The sequence below is a fragment of the Aegilops tauschii genome, chromosome 6 (assembly GCF_002575655.3).
Source record: "Aegilops tauschii subsp. strangulata cultivar AL8/78 chromosome 6, Aet v6.0, whole genome shotgun sequence".
In the NCBI taxonomy this organism is placed as follows: domain Eukaryota; kingdom Viridiplantae; phylum Streptophyta; class Magnoliopsida; order Poales; family Poaceae; genus Aegilops; species Aegilops tauschii.
The window spans coordinates 991,284-1,001,094 of record NC_053040.3 but is presented as its reverse complement, the minus strand read 5'-3'; the positions used below and the strand labels follow the sequence as shown (position 1 = coordinate 1,001,094).

Below are 9,811 nucleotides of genomic sequence, written 5' to 3'. Positions count from 1 at the left end.
ACCTTGATGCCTCGATTTCCACTCTTCAATAAACAAGAAAGTCCCTCTGCTGCAATAAGGAACAAATAGGGGGATATTGGATCCCCTTGTCGAACGCCACAAGAAGGCCTGAAATCATCCAATACACAACCATTAAAAAGAACCGAAAAGGACACAGATGAGACGCACCTCATGATAGTTTCAGTGAACCTCGTACTAATGCCCATTTTCAGCATGTCGGCCTTCAAATATGGCCACTCCAATCGGTCATATGCCTTCATCATGTCCAGTTTAAGCGCACAAAAACGATTACTTTTCACTCTCTTAGTTTTCATGTAATGCAAACACTCATAAGCCGTGATGAAATTGTCCGTGATGAGACGACCAGGAACAAACGCCGACTGCTCTTCTGAAATCACCTCTGGAAGAATAATTTTCAGCATATTGGCTGAGACCTTTGAAGCAATCTTGTAGATTACATTACAAAGGCTTATTGCACGAAATTGTCCTAAAATTTTTGGACTAGCTATTTTTGGAATCATAACAATGAACGTACGATTGATCTCCTCCGGTGAGTCAACTCCATCAAGCACTCTTATGATCATACCTGTAATCTCGTCACCACACAAATCCCAATGCCTTTGAAAGAAGTGCACCGGGAATCCATCCGGTCCCGGAGCTTTTGTGGGAAACATTTAAAATAGAGCTTCTTTAACCTCCTCCTTTTTGTATGGCCTGTTCAAACGTGCATTCATCTTAGCATCAACCCTGGATGGTATGTGAGAAAGCACTTCTTCCATGCCAATTGTACCTTCTGAAGTGTAGAGATTAGAATAAAACTCAGTGGCCATTTGTGCCAACTCATCCGGGTATGTACTAGTTGTGTCGTCCTCTTTCTGCAGTTTAGTTATTTTGTTTTTTGCCCTACAAGCACTTGCTTTTTTCTGGAAAAATTGAGTGTTCTTATCGCCTTCCGCAAGCCACTGGATCCGTGATCGCTGCCTCATCATAATCTCCTCAGCCAAAGATATTTCAATCATTCGATCCTGGACTCGCAGTTCCTCCTCACTTGGTCCTACTCGACCCCGTACCGCTCGCAGATCGGCCAGCTGCCGTCTCAAAGAGCGGAGCTCCTGACGGACTGAACCAAAAGAACGACGCCCCCACTGGGTTAACGCGTTAGCAACTGAGGTGAGCTTCGAAGCCAGGTCCGAGACTGACATAGAAGGTTGATTACGATTCCAAGCTTCCTCCACCACTTGATGAAAATTTTCCCTTGTCTCCCACATCCATTCGTATCGGAAAGGTTTTTTCAGAGCATGTCTCATGTTTGTTGTCTCTAATTCTGTATTAAGCAGAATAGGACAGTGGTCTGATTTGACTGCTGTGAGGTGCTCAAGAGATGCGAATGGAAACATTGCCGACCAGCTCGGGCTAGCCAGTTCCTCCTCACTTCATGTTTTTGAGTGATTATTTTTGCTTTAGGTCACAAAAATAAACTTTCTGTTAGTGCCATTAGTTTTCAAATTTGAATAGTTTAAATTTGAATTCTTTAAAAATTGTGTGAATCACTAGTTTGTGAATAACTTTACTTTAAAAATAGATTTTTGAGTGATTCTTTTTCCTGGTATTTAATATTAGTGAGTTTTATCATAATTTAGGTTAATTTAAATGGATGTTTTAATCAAAAACAGATTTTGTTATTTTTGTTTGCTTTTAAAGTTTCTAACAAAAAAAATACTGTATGAAAATTCTTTTTGCTATTAATATTTTGAACAAAAAATACTTTGATAATTTTAGTTGCATAAATTTTATATAATTTTAGTTTCAAAAATACTAGAGGTTTATAAAAGCGTTTTACTTGATTCTTTTTGCTGTTGAAGAATATTATAGTTTTATTTTAGTTGATCATAACAGAATATTTTAATTGATTCTTTTTAGTTCATTCTTTTTGCTATTAGAGTTTTATAAAAGTTTTCTAGTTCATTCTTGTTGCTATTACTGATTTTTTAGCTGAATGACCCTGAAATTGAAAGGCACTACAAATGAACTCTGAAAAGGTTGAAAGTTGGCATGGTGTCATCATTTCACCCACATAGCATATTCTAAAAAGTTGAGAGGATTACGGCAAAAACTGGATGCACTTCGTGTACAAAATGGACAATCTCTTTCGAAGTATCAGGGTTTCGGACGAAAACTCATCTGTTACAAAAGACAGTTCATTTTTTTGAGCTTATTTGAACTCCAGACTTTTTGTGTGTTCAAAATGCACCATTCAAAGCCACATCATAAATTTTCAACCCTTTCTGACTTCATTTGGTATTTTTCAGGCATTTACTGATTTTTTTTGAGCTAAATGACCCTGAAATTGAAAAGCACTACAAATGAAGTCTGAAAAGGTTGAAAGTTGGCATGGTATCATCATGTCACCCACATAGCATGTGCTAAAAAGTTGGGAGGGTTACGGCAAAAACTGGATGCACTTCGTGTACAAAATGGACAATCTCTTTCGAAGTATCAGGGTTTCGGACGAAAACTCATCTGTTACAAAGGGATTTCATTTTTTTGAACTTATTTGAACTCCAGACTTTTTCTGTGTTCAAAATACACCATTCAAACACATCATAAATTTTCAACCCTTTCTGACTTCATTTGGTATTTTTCATGCATTTACTGTTTTTTTGAGCTAAATGACCCTGAAATTGAAAAGCACTACAAATGAAGTCTGAAAAGGTTGAAAGTTTACATGGTATCATCATTTCACCCACATAGCATGTGCTAAAACTCATCTGTTACAAGTCATTTCATATCTTCACATGTAACTGCAGTGATCAAAGGCATCATCATAATAGTTGTGGAGAGAAACTCTTCACTTTTTCTTTGCTTGCGTCCTTTGCTTATTGCGCCGTAACCATGGACAACACATAAAACCATTCTGCTTGTTACCTCAACCACTTCGAGAAAATTATGCAGGCGCTTAATGTACTCGGAGGTGCGTCTGTCACCGTACATCCATTGCCGGTTCATCTGCGTGCATTATATATAATTAAGTGTGTCAAAAACCATTACAAAACATCATGAATAGAGAAATGACCAAATTAATAGAAGTTCATCATCACATTAAAACCAAAGTACAGTAGTGATAAAATATTATTACTGAAAAAATAAATACATAAAGTTCATACATAGTTCTCATTGAACAACATATAGCTCTCTAGAGCATCTAACTAAACCATACATTGAAACTATGTAAAACATTTCAATGCAACAACAAATGCGATCATAATCGCAACTAAGGTAACAATTGATCCAACGGCATAATGATACCAAGCCTCAGTATGAATGGCGTATTTTCTAATCTTTCTAATGTTCAAGCGCATTGCACCCATCTTGATCTTGTGATCATCGACGACATCCGCAACAAGAAACTCCAATTTCATCTTCTCCTCTTCAACTCTTCTAATTTTTTCTTTCAAGTAATTGTTTTCTTTTTCAACTAAAGTTAACCTCTCGACAAGAGGGTCGGTTGGAACTTCCGGTTCACATACCTCCTAGATAAAAACATCTATGCCACGTAGGTCGGTATAATTGTCATAAAAACTAGATGAAACAAACAGTTATAAAAGATAATATATACCACATCTGAATCATAGACCGGACGAGGGCCGACAGGGACATCTATCAAAACCATCGTACTATATAATAACAAACAATAATAAAAGTAAGAAAATTATACAAGTATCTATCTAAATCATACAAGTCGGAATTTTTTTCTTTTAGAAAGAAGATAAGAACAAGAGGCTCACCACGGTGGTGCCGGCGACGAGATCGGCGCGGGCGATCGATGGCGGTGAGGACAGTGACGGGATAGGACGGACCGGCAAACCTAGACAAATCTTGAGGAAAATGGAGCTTGGGCAAGGAGCTTGGAGAGGAGAAAGTTGAAGTATGGCTCGGGCATTTCATCGAACACCTCATGTGCATAGGAGGTGAGCTAGAGCAACACACACCTCTCCCACGGCCGGCCAAAAAAACAGAGTACTAGCTCTGGTCGCGGGCAAGGGCAGGGGTATATATAGGCATCTCTTTAGTTCCCGGCTTGTGGCTTAAACCGGGACTAAATGACAACCTTTGGTCCCGGTTCCAGCCACCAACCGGGACTAAAGGAGCTGGGCCAAGAGCGAGGCCCATTGGTCCCGATTCGTATCTGTAACCGGGACCAAAGGGGTCGGACGAACCGGGACCAATGGCCCCCGAGGGCCGGCCGGCGCCCTGGCCTCACGAACCGGGAGTGATGCACCCTTTGGTCCCGATTCGTGGGTGAACCAGGATTAATGCCCTTATTCTGGCCTCAACCAAAGCCCTGTTTTCTACTAGTGTTCTCTCCTCTCGGCACTAGGTGCAGCGCATGCACACAAGGAAAAGGCAAGGTAGGCGACCATCAGGCTGCCGAGCGACCAGCTACCTACGTGCGTCTCTTCCTCCATTAAGTTATGATCTAGGCAACCAAACAGGCGGTGGTCCACTAAGCTGACCCTTGGAGCTCTCCCCTTGGATCTATAAAGCACTTTGAAATCAAGAGCCCTTTCATAGCTCTACTATTCTTCCGGCTGCCCCCTTCTCCACACCCAATTTCACTTCCTCTTTTTGGTCGTTCAATCCTAGAAGATGAAGTGTTGGTCGTGCTGTCTGCGCCGTCATCATCATCGGGTCAAGCTAACCTAGCGCATCATCGTTTTTCTTGAATTCACCCAGAAGCCAACGTACAACCTGCGTCCCTACATGGATAGTATTCCGTATGGTTGGGAGGTAATAGAATGCTTTATAGATTATGCTAAAGATAGGATCAGGCACCGAAGTTTGTTGTGTAAAGCGTGCGTGTGTATCTCCCCTCTCCCCTCTCCTCTGATGTATCTCACATAAAACTGTACCCCGGAGTGGATGAATACAAGCATGTACTTAACATATTGGGAATCATATCAAGTATATTTTTTCTTGGACCACCATACCTTTCTTCGCTATATTATATTCATAGCAGCTGTTTCTAATTGACCGTATCAGGGTTAATTATTTCCGTTCGGCTGTATTGGCTGATACAGAAAAATTCTTCTTGCAGCTTTTAGTGTTGTCTCAGACGCACCAATGGAGTTCTTTAGTATCCGATTGATGATATTTCCTCAGATTTATTCTGATCCTGTTTCCAACATATAGATGAAACACACATATGTTCAGAAGCGTTTTGTATCAGGGTGCACCGTGGAGGCAAAAGAAACTTTGTGCATGAAAAAACCATGTCCATGCATGAAGCCATCGACTTCCGACCCTAAAATCCACGATTTTCGCTAATTCTATGAAGGACGTTCCGTAGTACTGTAGTGGCGTAATCTCCGTCATGACATCATCAAGTGAGATAGATGCATGGCAGAGAATATGTCCTATATATTTACTGCTTTTGATGTGCCAATAGAATGTATGAGTTTGTTCCTTATGCCTACAGCTCCAAAATGGTTCTTGATTTTTAAGATGCACGGATCAGTTGGAAAAGATCAAAGTTTTAAATAGCGCGCTAAGCCTCTTAGCGGCGGGCCTCTTCTAAATGCTATAGCATGCTATAGCGGAGCTATAGCGAGCTATTTAAAATGTTTGCTCAAGTGTTTGAACAAAAGACTCTTAGCGCGGGACCTCTTATAAATGCTATAGCGTGCTATAGCGGAGCTTTAGCGGGCTATTTAAAACCATGGAAAAGATTATTATATTTACCTACCTTGAGACTATCAAATTAGTTCGCACATCTAATTTCATACCATATATACTCCCTCCGTTTCTAAATGTAAGTCTTTGTAGAGATTTCACTAGGTGGACTACATACGGAGCAAAATGAATGAATCCACACTTAAAATGCATCTATATACATCCGTATGTAGTTCATAGCGAAATCTCTACAAAGACTTATAGGGTAATCTTCGGTCAGCTTCTACTTCACAATTGTGCCATACCAAATCCTTGACATATTGTTCTTGTTTATAGGGTAATCACTTTGATCCATAATTTTTTTATTTGTTAACCTTTGGTACGTCTAGGGTGATACAAATTTTCTGCAGCGGGGTATCATCTAGTCTAGTTCTCTTATGGCGAATATCCTCACTTGGCAGTGAATGTGTTTGCAGTCCTCCGAAGGAAAGTGCGCAACTTAGCAGGGACATGAACATTATATTCCAGAACGTATGGTGACTTCGTAAATCTCAAGACGACATGCCGGCTTAGTCTCTCGAAGGTGCTCATAGGGGTAGAGTGTGCGTATGTGCATTCATAGAAGTGAGTATATGCGCGTACGTATGAGCGCTTGCGTCTTTACTGTGTTAAAAAAAAGAGCCTGGTCAGGATTTGGCCACAGGTCCCGGTTAACTAGACCCCGGGCAACCCTCTAACCTCTGGACTGAGATCCAGTGACTTCACTGCGACTTTAGCGTTCTAATCTCCATCCAAAACGCATCCAGCGGTCAACATGAGACACAGGCAAAAACTTGAGGATTTAGCAGTTTGGGCAAGGGGCGGGCAGGAAATTGGGGATTCGCGGGCTTGCGCGTCACGTCCGGAACTCTCCCGCGGCGCCGACCTGTCGGAGAGGAAGCGAAAAAGGGATCCTCTCCACGCCGCCGCATCAGAGAGGAATCGAAGCGACGCGGCGGCGGACTACGGGGAGCTGGCCGCACCGTCGCTGGAGGAGAGGCGGGGCGGCCGCCGCCGGAGGAGAGGAGGAGGGACACGCCGCCACTGCGAGCTCGTTCCGCCGAGGAGAAGTCCATCGCTGCCGCCATTAAAGGAGAGAAATCGCCTCAGCGTCACGCTCACGCCCGCAGAGGTAATTTTACATGTCCCTGCTGGCCGGTTCAGTATCTGTATGTAGAACATGAGGTTTGGTATGGCCGATTGGCCGGGCGTACAGGTTCAGTACATGTATAGGTCCAGATACTCGTACCGATCAGGTTCAGTACATTATCAAACTAAGTACCAATCAGGCTCATGTACAGATTCAGACCTAAGCAAGCTGATTAGATCAGGCTCATGTACAGGTTCAGCTCATGTACAGATTCAGTACCTAAGTAGATGTAGATGAGGCTTGGGCATTTTGGGGTGCATATGGGGGTCACACCGGCTTTGATGTGAGAAAGAGATACACAAACAAAAGTAGACTTGATGGTAAGGTTGGTTCATGCAGATTTGTTTGTTCCAACGAGGGTCATCGAAGAAAAGGGCAAACTGATCACGCACCAAAGCATTGTAGAGCTGAAACAAGAACCGACTGCCAAGCTCCTATGTGTTTTCAATTGGATCGAGAGGCCGGAAATTATCAAGTAACTGAGGTTGTGCTTGAACACAACCACTTGCTTCAATTGCCACAAACCCGCCACTTGATGATATCTCAAAGAAAGATTTCAGAACGACAAGCTTTTGAAATTGAAACCGCTGATGATTCCGGCATTATGCGACAAGCTGCACATGGGTTTGCTTCTCGTCACGTTGGTGGACCGATTAACCTTGGATATACTTGCCGTGATCAAAAAAATCATTTGCGAACCAAGCGACAGAGGGAGTTGGCTTTTGGACAAGCTGGAAGTATGTTGAAATATTTTCATGACAAAACTGCTGACAATCCATCATTCCAATATGCACTACAGTTGGATTGTGAGGAGAATATAACCAACATATTCTGGGCTCATACTAAAATGATCCTTGACTATGCACATTTTAGTGATGTTGTCACATTTGACACTACTTTCGGCACAAACAAAGAGTATAGACCATTTGGCATTTTTCTTGGGCTCAATCAGTTCAGAGAAACTACTATTTTTGGTGCTGCCTTGCTGTTTGATGAAACAAAGGACTCATTTATATGGCTATTTGAGACTTTTCTAGCTGCACATAATGGAAGACAACCTAGAACTTTTTGTACGGATCAAGATGCAGCAATGGGAAAAGCTATAGAGAAAGTATTCACGGAATCATATCATGGGTTGTGCACCTTTCACATTATGATGGATGTTGTCAAACATTTATCTCCAGTCAAGGGCGAAGAGAAAGATGTAGGGGAGGTGGAAGAGGAAGATGAAGGGGAGGTGGAAGAGGAATCTCATATTCTCTCTGATTTTAGTGCTTGTATGTATGGCTACGAGGACAAGGTAGCATTTCAAGAAGCATTTGACAACATGAGACATAAAGTGCATAAGCAAACTTTTGGTTAGATAGTATCTACAAGGTGAAAGAAAAATGGGCTGGATGTTATATGAGAGATGTCTTCAGTTTGGGAGTGAGAAGTACACAACTAAGTGAGAGTTTCAACAATGCATTGAAGAACCATTTGAAATCTGATTTCCATATTGTCCGATTCTTGATGCATTTTGAGAGAACGGTTGAAGTAAAAAGAAGAAAGGAATTGGAATATGAATATGAGGCAAGGAAAAAGTTGCCAAGAATCGAAATGTGCACTCCGATATTGGTGCAAGCAAGCAAAGTGTACACTGCCCCTATTTTTGAAGCTTTCCAAAGTGAATATGAAAGATCCATGTCTGCTTGCACTAGAGTGTTGGATGGAAATAACAAATCCGCTGTTGCTATTGGGAGGTTGCATGGTGATTTGACTTATGAGGAGGAGGAGCGCATAGTGATTGGTGATCCTTTGACCCAAACAGCTTCATGTAGTTGTCAAATGTTCAATAGGGCGGGAATATTGTGTGGACATAGTTTGAAAGTTCTTGATTTGATGAATGTAAAGACATTGCCAACATATTATGTCCTAAAAAGATGGACTAGAGAAGCACGCAATGGAAGTATACAAGATAGACAAGGAAGGAAAGTGGTAGAAAATCCAAAATTGGAAGCTCAACTTTGGTACAAAGATATGTCTCATAGATTTCACGATATGGCATATAAAATAGCCAACTCTCCCGAATGTCATTTCTTGTTAGAAAATGCACTTGATTATCTTTGGCCACAACTAAAGGATAAACTCAATGCATCAGCTACTAGTGCTACGAATGGATGCTCCAATGACCAAGAAAATGTTGATCCAAATGTGCAGCAAGCCAATGACTTGCTTAGTTTTGCAAAACTGAAGAAGAAGGAGGTTTCATCTAAAAATTGAAGGAGAAAGCAAACTTGGTTTGATAAGTTACACAAGGGGAGAAAGCAACCTAAATCAGCGGCAACAACAAAAAAAGAAGCAAAGGTAAGTTGCAGTATGTATGTACTATCTGTTGTTATTCATTCCTAAACTAACAAAATGATTTTTCATTTACATTGGCAGCAACAACGACGAAAGAAAAAAGATAGTGTGCAGCCTTAAGTGCAAGTGGAGAATGATGGCACAAACAGAGGGAGTCCCATAGGAGAAAGTGAGAAGTGTCAAGAATACGATGCAATCGACAGCTTTAGCGAGCTCTTGACAACTTCACGAGTTGACGATGCTATCTTTATGATGATCTGATTTAGTATCTTCAAAGTTGTTAGGTAGTATTTTGGACAGGTTAACTACAGTATTTTGGGGAGTTAATCATAGTCTTTTTTGACCGAAGTGTACAAGTGAAATGGCCTGCTTTTGTGTACATGAATGATTACTCAATATTGGCATTTCTTGCTGTAGCATTCGAATGTTATGTGCTACAGCCTTAAAATGTCAAATGCTACTGGATTCGGTGTCAAATACAATTGAATTGTTCAACTTTGATTGCATAATATGGTACTGTATAATCTGTTCAATTTTTTGGGTTACAATCTGTTCAATTGTATCGTTGTTTGCTGCTAGACTGTACTGTTGTTTGCTGCTAGGCTGCGA

General features: G+C 41.2%; 1 pseudogene; it reads left to right on the top strand.

Annotated features, from left to right (window-relative positions):
• Positions 1–6,484: 6,484 nt before the first annotated feature.
• On the top strand, positions 6,485–9,269 carry LOC141025407 (protein FAR1-RELATED SEQUENCE 5-like; annotated as a pseudogene).
• The last annotated feature ends 542 nt before the right edge of the window (positions 9,270–9,811 follow it).